Raw genomic sequence first — 16,451 nt, 5'->3', positions numbered from 1 at the left:
GGCAGTTCAGGCTGGACTGACTGATCTGGGCCTAGAGGGGAATGCACAGAGCCCTTTGAAACTCTACTCATCAATGACAATATTCCAACACCACACACCTCTACCTAAACGCTTTCTAATTACACTTCTGCTTGATATCAATGACAGTGCTTTTTAATGTATTTGTATGTGATCACTTGCATACAAGTCAGTATTCCACAGTACGTAAACATAGTGCAAATTTGGTTCCCCTTTTCTTTATTGTTTTTTGAGCAATGGAAACTACATAAAATGAATCTGTCCCTGTATGCAAAGGCTGCTTTTATGTTCTGCACGGTCTCTTGAACTGGAACTTTGGAGCAGGTGCTAGGGTGACTCCCGTCGGCCAATGAACAATTAGTCTAGCCAGGAGAGACTAAGATGAACACTGAGTTACCTGCATTGAGTACTGATGATTAGCCTTCTACTGGGGCAACATCGCTGAGACACTAGTTCATGCAGTGTGGCTGCACTCACAGCTGTATCTTTGCCCAGGCAGAGATACACTTCATGTATAGATGCCCTCAATCCTCCATGGACTATCTGGCAAGTGAGAAAATATATTTAACCTATGTATAAAAGTAATCTTATGTAAAGCGCTGTCACCCCACTGGGATTGGCCCACGCTACAAAACAACACCTAAAAGATAAAATATATGAATACATTTACCAACTCATGAACTGCCTGTAGCTCATTCAGTACTCAATATGTAGAATGTTCCTGATCTTCTGTTCCACTAAGACCAAATCCCTCTTTTTGGCCAACAAATAGCTAGCCCAAACCTTGCTGGACAACCTCAATCTGTACAGCTTTATCTCGCACCTACATCCAAAGGCCAAATTGCTCGTATTCACCTTAAACACCAACTTCTCCCTCAAGGAACACATCACCATAAAGACCAAGGCATCCTGATACCAGCTATGGCTACTAAAGAAAATGTAACTATTCCTCTCAGAACTGGCACCAGGCCCCCGTACTCTTACATCTGGAGGGTGGCGGAAAGGCATCATACACCCTGCAGAATGCCTGGTCAAGGGACTGTAGAAATTCAACATTACTTCACCTTAATGTAACTCCACTAACTTACCTTACTTGGTCATGCCATATTTGAGACCAGCTGCGTTGTTCACAAAGCCACTACAACTGGTTCACTCCTGGAGAGTCAGGTTCTTTTTAAATATCTTGCCGTAGGCCTAGTGTAAACATCGCGTTATCAAAAAGATGTTGGGCAAATCATGGGGAAACTCCATCATGTGCATCCCGAGATAGCTGAATAAACCCGTATATGGCTTCAATACCCAAGAAGATCCACTGAGGTCATGTTGATAAATGTAAAAAACAGGAGGAGTGAAATGTAAACAAGAGGGAAAAGTGATTAAAACATGAACACGGGAAGAGTATCTACGGTCTACAAAAGCACGTTACAGTGAGACAGATAGCATTGGATCAGTAACAACAAATGTCTATCACCTGCAATGAAGCTGGGAGGAGAATTATAAGTGTGTATAAAAATCCTCACTCGAGTTGAGTCCGTTCGGGCTCTTAGTATCCAGCTCGAGGATATATCGGTTTCCAGCTTCCTGAGTAAGGCCTCACGGTCCCCACCTTGGCGAAGAGGGGCACCATGTCCACCACAAAGTAGCTAAGATGTTCCAAGCTACTCTTGTGGGTCTCTTTAAAATGTCTGGCCACTGAATATGTGGCATCGTTGTTGCGAATGGCCCTCATGTGCTGGAGCACACGTTTGTGGACCTGCAACTTGGTAATGCCAACATATTGCAGGCCACACGTGCACTCCAGTACGTACACAGCATAATCAAATTTGCACGTGAGTTTCTTGCAGATCACCCTAGGATCATCACTAAAGGGGCTCTTGTACGTCATTTTGTTCTTTCCCACCTTACATGCTTTACAAGAAGCACATTTAATAAAGCCTTTAGTTTGCTATAACCAAGAACTGGCAGGGGTTGCCTCTGGGCTGCTCTTAACGAGCATATCGCTCATGGAGCGTGCCTTACGGAAAGTTAACTCCGGATTCCTAGGAAGGGTATGTCCAATGACCGGATCACTCTGAACAACCAACCAATTGCTGTTAATGATCGTACGCAATTTGTTGTGCTAGCGACTGAATTGTGTGATTAACCAGGGGAGTTCCAAGATATCACTGACTCGCAGGTACCCCTACCAGTTTCGGGCTGAGAGCGGTGGCATAAGGGACATTGTTCACTTTTCTGATTGCTATGTCCAATGTGTTGGCAGAATAACCCCTGGCTAGGAATCTAAGCTTGCTCTCACCCTGTGCTTTCACACACTTAGAGTCAACACTGCAGATGCTTCTGATACGCAACATCTCCCCATAGGGGATGCTGCGTATCAGGTGATCCGGATGATGGCAAGGGGCATGAAGAACCGTATTGCCGGAGGTAGCTTTGCGGTGTAACCGAGATGCCAGGCAATTATCAGAAACATACACCTCAACATACAAAATGTTTACAGAAACCTTGCTGACATGACCAGTAAATTTCAGATTGAGACTGTTGACATTAATCTCCTCAATAAACACTGATGCTGCTGACTCCGACCCCTTCCAAACAAGGAAGAGATCGTCGATGTAACGATACCAAGTCACTATACGCTCTTTCAGAATGCAGTCAAATCCTGCTTTGAGGACTTGCTCCTCCCACAGTCCCATGTGTAAACATGCGTAACTGGGGGAGAAGCAAGCCCCCATCGCCACACCCCTCAGCTGCTGAAACACCTGGCTCTGAAACAAAAAATAATTGTTATCTAAGCAGGTCTGGATCATGTCAGATAGCCTTTTGTTGTGTTTGGACATGTAGCAAGGTTTTGTCCGTAGAAAAAATTCAACTGCCTTGACACCATCCCTATGATGAATACTAGTGTATAAGGCTGTAACGTCCAGAGTTATTAGTAAGTAATCGTCCTGCCATTTGATGGTCTTGATCTTCCTCAGGAAATCACCCGTATCCTGCAAATATGAAGATTTTTGACATGCTCCTGAAGGAAGAAGTCAATGTATCTAGAGGTGTTCTCCAATAAGCTATTTCTTGCGAAGATTATAGGTATCCCCGGAGGTCATTTGGGATCTTTGTGGATTTTTGGAATCAGATAAAAAACTGGAATGGCCAGATGATTTACCTTGAGAAATTTGAACTCGTCGTTGCTAAGAAGGCCGGCACTTTTCCAAGATAACAATTTGGAATTATACTCACTCCAAGCACTTTTCACAGTATGCCAGTCACTGCGCTTGTAACATTGTCCGTCATTTAAATGAAGAAGAGCTTCCTCCATATACAATGTTCTCGGACACAGGACAATGTTGCCCCCCTTATCAGATTGGCGTACTACTACATTGTTGTTACTCTGCAGCTTCTTCATCAGGCTGCCATAGCAGTTGTTCTGCCTGCGACATCGCTGTTGTGTTTGTAAGGTCGACACATGTTACCTTTTGAGTTTAGGAGTCACCAAATCGTTGTAGATATCAATATTATCGTGGAGCCTGATGGGGTTGAAAGTTGACTAAGGTTTGAAATTGGTTAAACCCGGCATATCCAATCATGGCTTAGCGATGGTACTGGTGATAGTGTCATCTAATGAGCCCTCTTTGTTCAAATCCTGTAAGTCACATAGTAACTCAAACTCATTTACAGTCATTAAAGGAGGACTTACCAATACCCCTGCTGCACCTTCTTGTGCCATCGGTGGTTTAGATTTATTGAGCAAAAAGAACTTTCGCAGTTTTAGCTTGCGTGTGTATTTATACAAGTCAATGCGCGTCTGCGCATAGTCAAAATCGTTCAGGGGGCAGTATGTTAAGCCTAGTGACAGAATCTTATTTTCATTATCAGTGAGATGCATGTCAGTCAGATTGATTATCGAGAGTGAGTCACCCATGTTGTCGTTCATTTGCGATTCCATTTCCTCTGTGGTTTTTTGTAGGTGCTGGGCTTCCCGCTGGTGCTGGCTTTTGCGGCATTTTCTGCGCTGGCGGCGCTTGATGTTTGCTCTTTGTGTTGTTGTGAATTCGGGGCGCGTGGTCTAAGGGTTTGTCTGTGATCCTGGCGCAGGCAGTCCATCTCCTGCGCCAGGGAAAATTTTGTAAACCCCAACCATGAGCTGGATGAGACTGATTAATTTTCAGATTCACTCCCAGGTATAGAGCTCAAATCATGATGATTGCACCAACTCATTTGTATTTGCAGGTACCAGCTGTGTTTGTGCTGTCATCTTGGCCTTCTTAAGAGAGTCAAATTTCCTCGCAAAGGTAAATATTTGCCCATTCTGATAGTCCAACTTGTCTCTCTGAAATTTGAAAGCCTTACGCTTTTTTATAATTTCCTCCTCCTTTGCAAGGCGCCCCCGCACATCTTCACGATATTTTTTCTCTAAGGCGGGATCACCCAACTTAGAAATCTTTTCATTGAGCTCGTCAATTTTAATCTGTGTGGAGGCTCGGTCACACTCCGCATATTTTATTAAAATTTTGACCAGATGGCAGGATGATTCAAGGTTACACTCTGCCCACTCATCCAGCTTTTTAAGGTCCGGATTCTCGTAGCTGGGAGCCAGCATGATCCGGAGGCCGCGTGGAATACGTCCCACCTCCAGGTAGCGTGAGAGAGACCTAGGCTCCCACCACTTCAATTGCTCCGTGCGCCTAGCTTTCTCTAGCAATCTGAATGTGTCCTTTAACTCAGTACTCCCAGTTGAAACAGCATTGGAAAGTGCCCTGCTCGGCACCTCCGTGATCGGAAGATCGTCAAACATTCCTGCTGCCGCCTCCTCAAGGCTCCGCACAGCGTCAGCGGCCATAGTGCACAAATATATTGAGGAATTGAATTTACTGGACAAAAACCGGCCCGCTGCACACAATAGCGCTCACCGTTATGTCTCGCACACTCCTCCACCGGAAAGTGTAGCCCCGCTTCCTGCCTTCTCAGTGTACGGGGATCGTGATTGTTTTTCACTCTTTTGGGCCATAAGGTTATGTTTTCACGTCATCTTTTTGGGCTTTAGAATAATTCTTTACTTGGTTGTTCTGAATCATTTTTCTCCACTTTCACGCATATCCCTTTCAGCATGGAACTTCTTGATCAATGTGACGTTTTTAGCCTTTGCTATTTTTATCCTTGTAACGTGCGTCTGCGCCTTTCTCCTTTGTTGTTTTGTATGTCTTAGATGTTATGTATGCATTATTCTTCTATTGTATATTGTTCTGCATTGTGTCATTTTTTTGGTAGTTGTATATGATTATGTCCATGATGTATGTGTTTGATCTATTTGCTAATTAGTTAGATGTCCATATAGTGTGTATAGCCTTTGTTAATCGTTTCTGTGGGTTGTTTTTCTGTCTCATGAGGATTGATGTAGTCTATATATTATTGTTTGTAGGATGTATGTTTACTTTATTATATATAAAGAAACACGTTTTTCTATTTTCCTTTCTAAATATAACTAATGATGATAAATAAATAAATATTTTTTTGAACTGATCTGTGGGTGCCCTTTACTCATTTTTGGAGCTACTGTCCAATTTTTACTTATCCTGTGGGGGCTCCCTCTCATGTCCTTTGTTTGTATTTTTCCTGGTTTGGACGTTTATTTGCATCAGGGCTCTGCTACTACAATAAAGGTCAAAATTCTGCTTGAAGACTTTGGTTTACAAGTTAAGGAGCTTTCTAACTTTTAGGACTCTCATATCTCCAAGAATATGTAACGGAATCAATTTCAAGTTGTAGTTTTCAATAATTACATCTCTACTAATAAACGTAGACCTGTGGAAAATCCATATACGTGAGAGTAAAAGAAACTTGCTTTGACACTTAACGTTTTCTCCACCAGGGAAAACTTTATCTTCCCTGCAATTTGTCCCACTCTCACTTTATTCTCTTACCACACATTGTTAATTTACCTTTAAATGTTTGTTTATTGAATTCTGTTACAGTGTTGATGCACATTAAGTAAAGAATCCATTCTGACAACAAGCTAATAACTCCACGACAGATTCTACCAACTTTCTTGAAGTACAGGAATCACAGGGATGACGCATTTCCATAACACGTTCAGCTCTAGGTTTGACATCCTCTAATAACGTGTGGGTTTAGTAATAACTAGCTGACGAGAACCCATGCAATGACTGATCAGTGCCTCTGCAGTTCATAGTTGTTAGCACAGGTATATACCAAGCGAATTCAACCATAATATCTCTTAAACGTGAATGACATTGCAAATTATGGTGTTACATGCAAATGCAGAGGGCTCTCTCTCTGAAATATAGATCCGAGTTGGAGGTGAGGCAATTAAAGGGAGATAGGGCATTTAACAACATGAATAGCCTAAGGCAGAAGAGCTGTAATTTTATTAGATCTTTTTAAACAAAGATGGCAGAATAGTGAAAAAAAAACACGGAGGAACATAAAGAGAAACACGGGGGTCAAATCCTGTTCGGGTGGTGGGGGGGGGGGGGGGGGGGGGGGGGCATTGGGCAGCCAGGGGCTACTAGGATACAAACAGGTGGCTGGGATCGTTTGCCTCTGGTGTCCTGGAGTCCATTCTACTATGGCTCTGCAAACTGGGTTAAGTGCACCCTTTTCGCACATCACTCTCAGGTTATGGAATACAAGCAGTCAAAGGCTTCTCGAGAAAGTAGTCCAGGGGCCAGATAGGCTGTTCAGCTCAGTGCTCATCTTAAAAAAAGAGAAGTCCTTTAAGAGAACAGGAAAACAAAATATTACACACAGTACCTGGGCTCAGCTACAGGTCCCTTTAAAACCTATGCCTAAAGTTTACACACCCATCACAGTGTCCATCAGCCTCATCGCGAAAACCCTTTTTTCTCAAATCTCTGGGTCCTCCACCAAGCTGACGGGCATCTGGCAAAACTTCTGCGACGCCATGATGGAGAAAATGAAAGGTATGGCGTCCAAAAACCCAGGACAAATAAAGGGTTCTTCGATCGAGAACCACTTAACCATGGACATGAAAGTACAAAAACGAATAATAAATCAAACCTTGAGACTAATGAGAAAGGACCAGGCAAACTGTAGCTTGCAAACAGTTCTCCGGGAAGCTAAAAAACAGCTTAAACGGATGAAATGGGAAAGTCGAAAGCAAAGAAATGACGATTTTTGGATAAAACTTGTCCACGAGGGGAAGCAGAAAAACAGCTCCAGGTTTTGGCGAATGGTGAAAAGATTGCAGAACCAACTCTCATATATCTGTGGAAGTATGGACAAAATACCTATCATCACACTTCAATGATAATGACGCTTTAGGTGTCACGGCAACAATGCCTCCTGGCTTAACACCTTTAAGGCCTGGGAACAAGGAACAATTCAATTACCACGAGATCGCGAGCATACAGGAAACATGGGAGAGTGATGTAATAAGGCCAACGAAATCTGACTATCTAAAAGAGGAAGAAAGTCTAGCAAAGGGTGCCGAGCAAGAGCGAATGAAAATTATCCCAGCATACATCAGTCGGCAAATAAAAAAAGGGAGACCTAATGGAGCGCCAGGGCCAAATGGAATACCATCTATGTTGTACAAATCAGATGCAGATTTTTGGAGTGCATCTCTGGCCCCAATATTTACCAACATAAACTCCACTTTGACACTTCCGGACTCATGGCATGGGTCCGTCATAAGTCCTATTTACAAACACGGGAACAAGAGCCATCCAAATAGTTACCGTCGCATTGCTTTGCTTGACGTTGAAGTAAAATACTTTGCAGGACTTATCCTGGAGGAATTAACATCATGGGCCTCCGAAAATGCCATCATTCCCTTGAACCAAACGGGTTTCTGCAAAGGTCAAGGGACCATAACCAACATCATGGCTCTGTCCCTTTTGATGAGCGCAGCAAAAGTAGCTAAGTCACCCTTATTCCTTACATTTATCGATTATTCTGCAGCTTTCGATCACGTTGATCGCAACAAACTTTGGCTGAAACTTTACAACTGGGGCATTCCGAAGCGCCTCCTAGACGTTCTAATACTGTTCCACTCCAATACCTGGATTAAAATCAAGCTTGGTGCTGGCACACACGTCTCGAAGCCGATCAGGACGACAAAGGGATTAAAACAGGGTTGCCTTCTAGCGCCCATCCTATTTAATCTCTTTCTAGCGGATCTGCCTGCAGAATTAGAGAAATGCCGTAATCACGCACCCAAGTTAGGGAACATCACCCTCTCAAATCTGTTGTACGCCGACGACCTTGTGTTGATAAGCCGCTCCCAAATAGGCCTCCAGCACCTCCTGAACGCAACCTATGCCTTCTCAACAAAGAACGCCCTCCAAATAAATCTTCATAAGTCAAAATCCATGACGGTCAATTATAGGAAAAAACTGAACCCTTGCTGGTGTCTGAATGGAGAAAAACTTGATAGGGTAGCCTCATATAAATATCTGGGTGTCCTCTTGGATTCAAACAACAACTCTAGACCTCAACTCCATTCCATCCGAGGGAAAGCCACAATGACTTACCTGGCATTAAAATCTCTAAAGGCAAAACTTCCCTGATCTCACACTAAAACCATTTCTTGAAATCTTGCGTGCGAAACTACAATCAACTCTCACGTATGGGAGTGAATCACTTTATGGGAAGGATGCCGAATTGCTTGACACGGTCATAGCCAACTCCTATAGGGCCATATTCAACCTTCCTACATATGTCTCCCCTGCCCAGATTAGTTTGGAATTCAGCATCATCAAACATACTCTAGAAAGGCGGAGTGCGTATGTAGCAACCTGGCGCAAAATCCGCAACGCAGAAGCCGACTCCCTAAACGCCAACATATGGTCTGAGCTACTACGGCACCGCACGTCGCTGCATAGAGTTTATCTTTTTGAATCAATTGAAGTCCTAGGTTTGTCTGACACCTGGGATACGTCTACAGACCTCCAGTCTTTTAAAAAACTGGCTAAAAATCAGCACGCATCATCTCTGCGATTGAAGACAAGAAAGTCCTAGCAAACAGAGCGCACGGATGGACAACCCTGGGTGGATATGGTAAAATACAGTCACAAGCATACCTTAACATCGGGATGAAAATACAAGTCAAAGAAAAGTTCTTGAAACTGCGCCTCGGTGTAATCCCGATATTGCCACACCTCCCCCCTGGGTGAGACCACCCGCTTTGCAACAGTGTCGCCTGTACAAGTCTGGCACGGAGGATATTGTCCACGTGATATGTATATGCTCCAGACTGAGGGACCTGAGGCGCAATCTCCTGCTTCCATTTTTTAAGGCACATGCTGTACGGACCTGTAGGCAGGCAGTTATACTATGCTTTACTTCTAGCAACACAAAATTTAACTGCCAGGTCGTGAAGTTCTTTGACTCATTAAAAAAAAGACTTGACATCGTTTGAAGTTCTTCACTAGCACCTGAGGACATTTTCTGATCTGCTCACAGTAATGCAGTATTCTTTTTAATTCTAATTACAGTATGGTTTTTAATGTTGCTACTGGTATTTTATATTTTTGTAAAGATTTTAATTAATCATGTACAAATAAATATTACTTAGTTCAATGGTGAGATTTCCTGTTATCTAGAGTAGTGTAAAATAGTGACTCTGGCTACCACCTTCCTACAGTGACATGGTAATGCAGGAAAGGTTAGGGCTACAATCCACTCATGTATGAGTTCACTACTTGGTATAACAAGCGGGAACCTGTAGGTCAGTTCAAGTTCGCATCTTCCAATGGACTTTGTATTGGCATCTACTGATTCTTGTTAAATGTTTTTGTACAGCAAGAAACTCTCTAAACACCGCCTTATGTTTTACCTGTCAGAGTGGAAGCAGCTCAGCGCTGTACTGGTTGAAGTGTGCCCTTTGCACCGGTCACAGGGGTAGAAGCAATCAGGAGAAGCAGTGCTGGTATTTCAGCTCACATTTTGTACGATAGTAATTAGGGGTATTGTTGTTGCTTCATACAGTTAATCAAATGATTTGTGATAGTGGAACAGAAGTGTTGTTCTGTATGAAGAAGGTCGTTGTCTAGCTCTGGAGCTTTGGCGTCCTAGCAACCCGATAAGGCCAGAGTAGCTCACAGTTGCCTGCCTGATGGCTTCACAAAGGGTGTTTACTGCTTCTGGTTGCTCAATCTGTCTCCTAGAATGAAGACTTTCTTTGCCTTGCACTTGACTGTGTCCAGGTTAAATACGCGTTTCTAGGTATTTTGAAAAGGGCAGGGCACTATCAACCTAAAACGAAGGACATTTTATATGTTATACATGTGCAGACAGACTTGAATTCGATATAAGTTCATAAATTAAAAGCATGCACAATAAATATATGACATATACGAAATGCAGCCGAGGTTGTTAGGAAATACATAAGCAGAAAAATGCAAGGATTTCATCAAGCTTCCAGTTCCATAACAGAATTACTGCTTTCTGCCCCCTTAAGAGCTCTTGAAGAAAAAAGCTACAACCTGTTTTTTTTTCCATACACTACCCATGACAAGGCTAATCCTAACCCTTTCTTCATAGAAACGTTTTTGAAAGTTTCATAGCCACTTCCATCCTACCGCTGTAATGGTGCCTCATCACTCCTGTCTTTGACACTCATCTGATCATAAATATTTACAACCTTTCTTCATCAGTTCCTTGAGAGGATGGAAATCGTTTATGAACTTAGCTTCACAACCCGCAAGTTCAAGAAATGAACTCATTACCTTGTTATTCTTGGGTATGTAGCTTTGGTCAAATGCCAACTTTAGGAATACTATGTACAAATAATGTCACAGATCTCACTTCAGTACTGCATTTGTTAGCAGTATTTCATTTGCTAAAGTATAAGTGCAGGGCCCCACAATTTTGTTCAGCAGCCCACAGCCATGTCAAAGGTCGGGTTACCAAATACACAGTCTTGAATCCACATTATGCCTCTTTAATTCACCACCAACACTCCCTGCCACTTTATCTCATTCCCGCAGGTTCTTTTTTAATTGTTTTGCTCTCCTTTTTTCAATGTTTTTCGGTTATATGCATTTGTATAGTGCACAACTCTCTCAAATATATCCAGACACTGAACCAGGGAGCTGTATGGGCAGAGTCAGGGTTTCACTAGGTGATAAGCCAGGTCTTCACTTTGAGGAATTCAAGAACTGAGAAGGCTCGATTGTGAAGGGCAGGTTGATCCAGGCTTTAGGAGCATGCACAACCACCAGATCTGGTTCTGCGTATGTGGGTGTGATGGCATGGGGTGTGCGAGTAGGAGTCCAGCCGAGTGGAGGTGTCTGGTAGGTTTGTGGAAGGTATGCAGTAAGAGGGGCCAATGTCATGTAAGGCTTAGTATGTGTGTGGAGTTTGAAGAGTGCTTGTTTGTGGACTGGGATCCAGTGGTCAATTTGAGGTGTAGGATGATATGAGTAAGTGGTGGGAGTGAGCCTGGTCGAGTTTTGTATGGTATGGAGTCTGCTGGACAGTTGAACTAGGATTCCAGCATAGAGTGCATTGTTGTAGTCCAGTTTGCTGGTAATAAGTGCTTGAGTGAATGGTTCTGTGAGTGTTGGTGGGGAGTCATTTGAAGATCTTCTTGCGCATCTTGAGTGTGTGCCGACAAAGACAGCATTCACTTGGATGGTCAAGGTGAGTTGGTTGTTGATTACTATTCCAAGGTTCTTTGCATGGATTGCCAGGATCGGGGAAGGAGGTCCAAGTTAGACAGGCCACCAGGTGGAGTGCACAGCAAGGAGCTCTTGTCGAGAGTACCACCTTCATCTTCTCTATGTTGAGCTTCAGCAGTGTAACACATAATAGGGCAATCCGATCTTCCATCAGGAGATATGCAATGCAAACACAAAACCCACTGAAGGGATTGGTTTAGAAAATCTTTTTAAAAAATACACTGGATGATTGATTCCCTTGATTGGGTCTGTTTGACCAATCAAAATTTTTTTTTTTTTAAAAACAAGAGAATAGTAAAAGGAGTACTCAGTGCTGGGATTCTATTAAAAGTATGTTTGTGGGGCGTGGTCTCGCTACAGATGGAGTGAGACATACGCTTTGAGAGCTCCTGTCCGCCGCTGGTGAAATTAGCATTTTTCAGCTTGCAATCCAAGCCGGTGGGGCCTTACCTGGGGACGACTGATTGAAGGAAACACTCAGGCTGATTCCTTGGGGCCTGGTGACACCCTGGACTGGCGGACAGCGGCGGGAGCTGTGGGGGACGGAGAGGGCTCCAGCCTTAGAGGGAGCGCCCGCCATTTTGTGATGCCTGGGTGCTCCCGAGTGGGTGATCCCTGATGGCACACTGTAGCTCAGCGCCGAATATCGGAGGTGCTGCCCCGGAGTCTCTGGCGAGGGCTGGCGAGAGCTGAGTCAGACCGGTGCTGCTCTCTCGCTAATATTGCTGGGGGCGCCCTGGAGGGAGATTGCTGGTGACGCTCGGCAGGAGAGCGCCTGCCATTTTGCGCCACCCGCTCTGAAACGTCCCGGAGCGAACAACATCTTGGAGCACGGCCCGACCGGGGCTAGCTGTCATCGTCAGGACCAAGAGCAAAGTCCTGTGCACACGTATGTGGATAGTAGGTTTTAATGTAAAAACCCAATTACTACTGAATTTTTCTTGAGAAAATAAAAAAGGTCGACATCAGGAGTTTCATGTAGGAGGATTTATATATCAATCCAGGTCAGTACTGAAAGAAAACAAACCAGCCGACACGTGTTTCGTCACAAAGTGGTACAATTGTGATTCTTCAGGGCTGGGAATGACAAAATAAACAAATAAAAAAAATAAAAGAAAAGAGAAATGTTAAGGGGTGCATTGTTTCAAAGAACAAGAGATATGATACGCACGGGTGATCACACTGAATGCACCTGTCAACACGTGGAAACCCTATGGTGTATAAAGTACATTGACAAGGTGACATCTTATCACATAGATAACAATTTCGTGGGTGAGTGGTGTGCAACATAAGTAAAATTTTAAAAGTTGATGGTTGCGCACAAGTGTTCATCAATCTAAAAGAAGACAAAATAATTCACACAGTGGCAAGCCTGAAATAAACCAGCGTAAATGTGCAGAAGTAGTACTTAAGGTGATAAAGGTAAACAATGCTTCTTCAGGTAAACTAATAAAATACAAAAAGTGAACGCAAGTTCTGTAGCAGTGACCATTTAACAAATATTTGATTATCACGATAACGGTGACAAAGGCAACAAGATGATGGCTAAGGATGGAAAACATAACAGAAGAGAAAAGAAAACGTCCACGAAGAACACCAAAAATGCAGAAATATTGATAGGCTAAATGTAGGTAATGTAAAGCGAGACTGTAACAGTACTTTTATCAAAAGGCAGAAACATAAAAAGCACTCGTTCAAGAATGTGCCCATTGACAATTGGAACACATTGATATGCATTTCGAAAAATATATGTGACTTTTTCGGCAAATGAAGAGACTGTAAATGCTCGACATGTCCGATAAAAATGGCGTGACATAGAGGGTGAGGGATCAAAATTATGGAGAAAGGAAAGCTAGATTTGCGAAAAGGGCAGAACAAAAGAGTACCGCTGAGGGGGAAAAGCAGAAGTGTAGTGGAGAAATTGGTCAAATGGAGTAGCAGGGACCTACTGATAATAATGCGTGCAGGAGGCTAGCTCACGGATAAAAAAATATAAAATATCTGTAAGTTTGGAAGATGGGGTAAGGAAATTCTAATGAGAAAAGGCAAAATGGAGCTAGTTTAAGCAAAAGGTAAACGGACAATAATGTAGTCATGTAAATACCCTAATATTTAAACTAAACAGAAATGTGTGCACTTACCGCAAAACCGCTGATAATTCCAACACGGTTGTAATGATTAAATTATATATATATATTTTTTTCCCAAATGCATATCAATTTGTTCCAATTGTCAATGTCCCAACCAAATGCCTGCTGAGGCCCAAGTCCCACTAAAGCCACAGTGGAACTTGGTGCGCCATGCGTGACACCCCTCTCCTCCAGAGATCGCAGCAGTTCTTGCCAAGAGAAGCAGGACATAATACAACACATCAAAACCTTCGAAGGAGGCCACTCACCCACAAACTCGCAAACAGCTGCCATCAAGTAACTAGACCCTTTGATTGATGCTCAACTCAAAAGATATACTCCTCGCCATACGGGAGATTCCCCCCACCATCTACTTTACAACTATTTGGCTGCCCCACTGTCAAATCCTGTGCACATATTCCCATAAGACCGAGCCCAGCCGGGGCGGGAGCGGACCGCAACGTGCCATACCAGACTTTCACCTGCAAATGACTGCAGCAACACTGCGTAACGTAAGCCGGATAAACCTCAGTATACATGGCTTCTGGCTGGAGTGCCGTCCCCCGCAGGTTCACAAGATTCTACCACCAAGTGCCTAAGCTGAAGTTTGTGATGATACCCTGAATGCCCGTTATTTGTCTCTGGGGGGTTTCTTATTCATGAGGTTAGAGTCACAATGTTCTTTCCCTTCCTGCTCGGTGGGTGCTGCGATCTGGCGAAGAGTCAGCTCAGATGTTACACTTCCCCGATGCTCCCTCAGTGAGCCCTGCAGGGGACCTCCCCGAGCCCCCCGCTGCAACTATCAGGACATGCGACATGACATGCCGGACACACGCCCGCGAGTGACTGTGGCAGCTTGCGCCATAAATAGCAGGATGTACTACAACTAGCAGGATCCCTTGATAGCGGGCCATCGCCTTCAGTTCTGCATACGTGTGTTGCCACTCGAACTACTCCAACCCTAATTGCCATGTTCGATGCTTACTCTGTGCTTGGGGATAGGTTTTGAACTGCCAATGGGTAACCGATACACCCATCTCGCCTGCACTTAGGCAGGCTTACAGATGGACGTCTAGCTTCCACTAAAGCGGCGGCGGCCTGGGGCCGCGATCCAGAGTGTTCTGAAACACTTTTCAGTGCGATGACCGACCCCCCCACTCCTATTCCTGGAAGAGTGACATTTCCGGGACAGCCTGTGCCGGAGTGCCTGGCTACTCCCTGAACTGAATTAGGAACGTGTTGGCCATGTTGGCCGTTGCAGTATTTATGTTGCTTCAACTATTTCTACCTTTCCCTACCCATTTCCCTGGCGGGGGGGCACCTGGACTCCTGGGAGTGCTCCCAGCTGATACCTAGCCTTATAGATCATTTGTCTGAGACAGCGTCGCGACCTGAAGGTAGAGGACTATGGCCTCCATACCCTATCTGAAAGTTCTTTCCCTTAATGTGAAGGGACTAAATTCTCCCAACAAAAGGCGTCAAATATGGAGGTACCTGTTGTTGCAAAACCTAGACAATCTTCTTGCAAGAGACCCACCTCCTCAGGACTGATGTAAAGCGCATGTCCCACCCGCGCTTCCCCCTCCAGTTCTGGTCCTCTGCAGCCACCAAGACAGTGGGCATAGCCATCCTTTGCCGGGCAGGCATTCCACAAGGTGACACTAAGGTAGTCCAGGACACTGAGGGACGATTTCTTAAGGTGGAGGTCAGGAGAGGGCATCGCACACTTACTCTTTGCAACGTGTAGGCGCCAAACCAGGGCCAAGACACTTTCTTGCGCGGGATCCTACAGGAGCATGTAGTACCGGTGAGTACGGACCTCATAGTGGGGTAGACCTAAACTTGGTATGGGACTCCGAGCTGGATCGCAGTGGGGGAGCGTTTCATGGGGTGGGTGCAATGTCGGCAGCAACAAAAAAATCTTTTACTGCCTTAAACCTTATAGAGGCATGGCGTTATCACTCTCCTGAGAGTGGCGACTACACATACTACTCCCGCACGCACCGCTCTTATTCTTGCATTGACTTTCTCTTTGTGTCGCATTCCCTGGTTAAAGATACCCTCTCCGCGGACATCTCGGATATCTCAGTCTCCGACCACACGCATGTGGAACTTCTCCTTCACAAGCGCTTCGCCTACCCCAAGTGCCCTACGAGATGGAGATTTCCGCCCCACAACCTCAGGGACCCAGTGGATAGGTATGAACTCCAAACTGCCATTTCATCCTATTTTGAAACTAATGATCTTCCGGAAACGCCCCTCCCTGTATTGTGGGATGCATTTAAAGCTACGATCCGTGGTGCCCTTACATCTATTGCTAGGTCGCTGGAAGCTCGCTTATACGAGACCAAACTCATGCGTGAAATCAAAACTTTGGAGAAATTGGATCAGGAACGCCCTTTGGAGGTGCACAAACGGCGCTTGGCTGTCCTCATAGGCCAGCTTAGGGCACATAGGACGAACAAGGCGGAACGCGCTTTACTTGCGTTGCGTCAGCGCTACTACGACGGAGAGGGTGGGTATGGTTTTAGCCCATCGTCTGAGAACGCGGGCAGCCAAAGCTCACATTGCAAAACTAAAGTTAGGGAATGGATCATGGGCCATCACAGAATCCGACAAACTCCAAATGTTCCAAGATTACTATGCG

The 16,451-nt window shown here is 44.5% G+C and overlaps 1 protein-coding gene across 8 annotated transcripts in view; it reads right to left on the bottom strand.

Moving 5' to 3' along the window:
- The window catches only part of TBC1D14 (TBC1 domain family member 14), an 830,696-nt gene that overhangs the window by 504,821 nt on the left and 309,424 nt on the right, over positions 1–16,451 (bottom strand). Inside the window, exon 1 of one of the 8 annotated variants that reach the window (XM_078678516.1) lies at positions 9,830–10,162. The exons of the other annotated variants lie outside the window; for them this stretch is intronic. The gene's annotated coding sequence lies outside the window, so the exon portion shown is untranslated. Of the gene's footprint in view, positions 1–9,829; positions 10,163–16,451 lie in introns of those variants that run through there. 8 annotated transcript variants of the gene reach the window in all.

The sequence above is a fragment of the Lissotriton helveticus genome, chromosome 2_2, assembly GCF_964261635.1.
Source record: "Lissotriton helveticus chromosome 2_2, aLisHel1.1, whole genome shotgun sequence".
In the NCBI taxonomy this organism is placed as follows: domain Eukaryota; kingdom Metazoa; phylum Chordata; class Amphibia; order Caudata; family Salamandridae; genus Lissotriton; species Lissotriton helveticus.
This window is presented reverse-complemented; position numbering and strand designations above follow the sequence as displayed.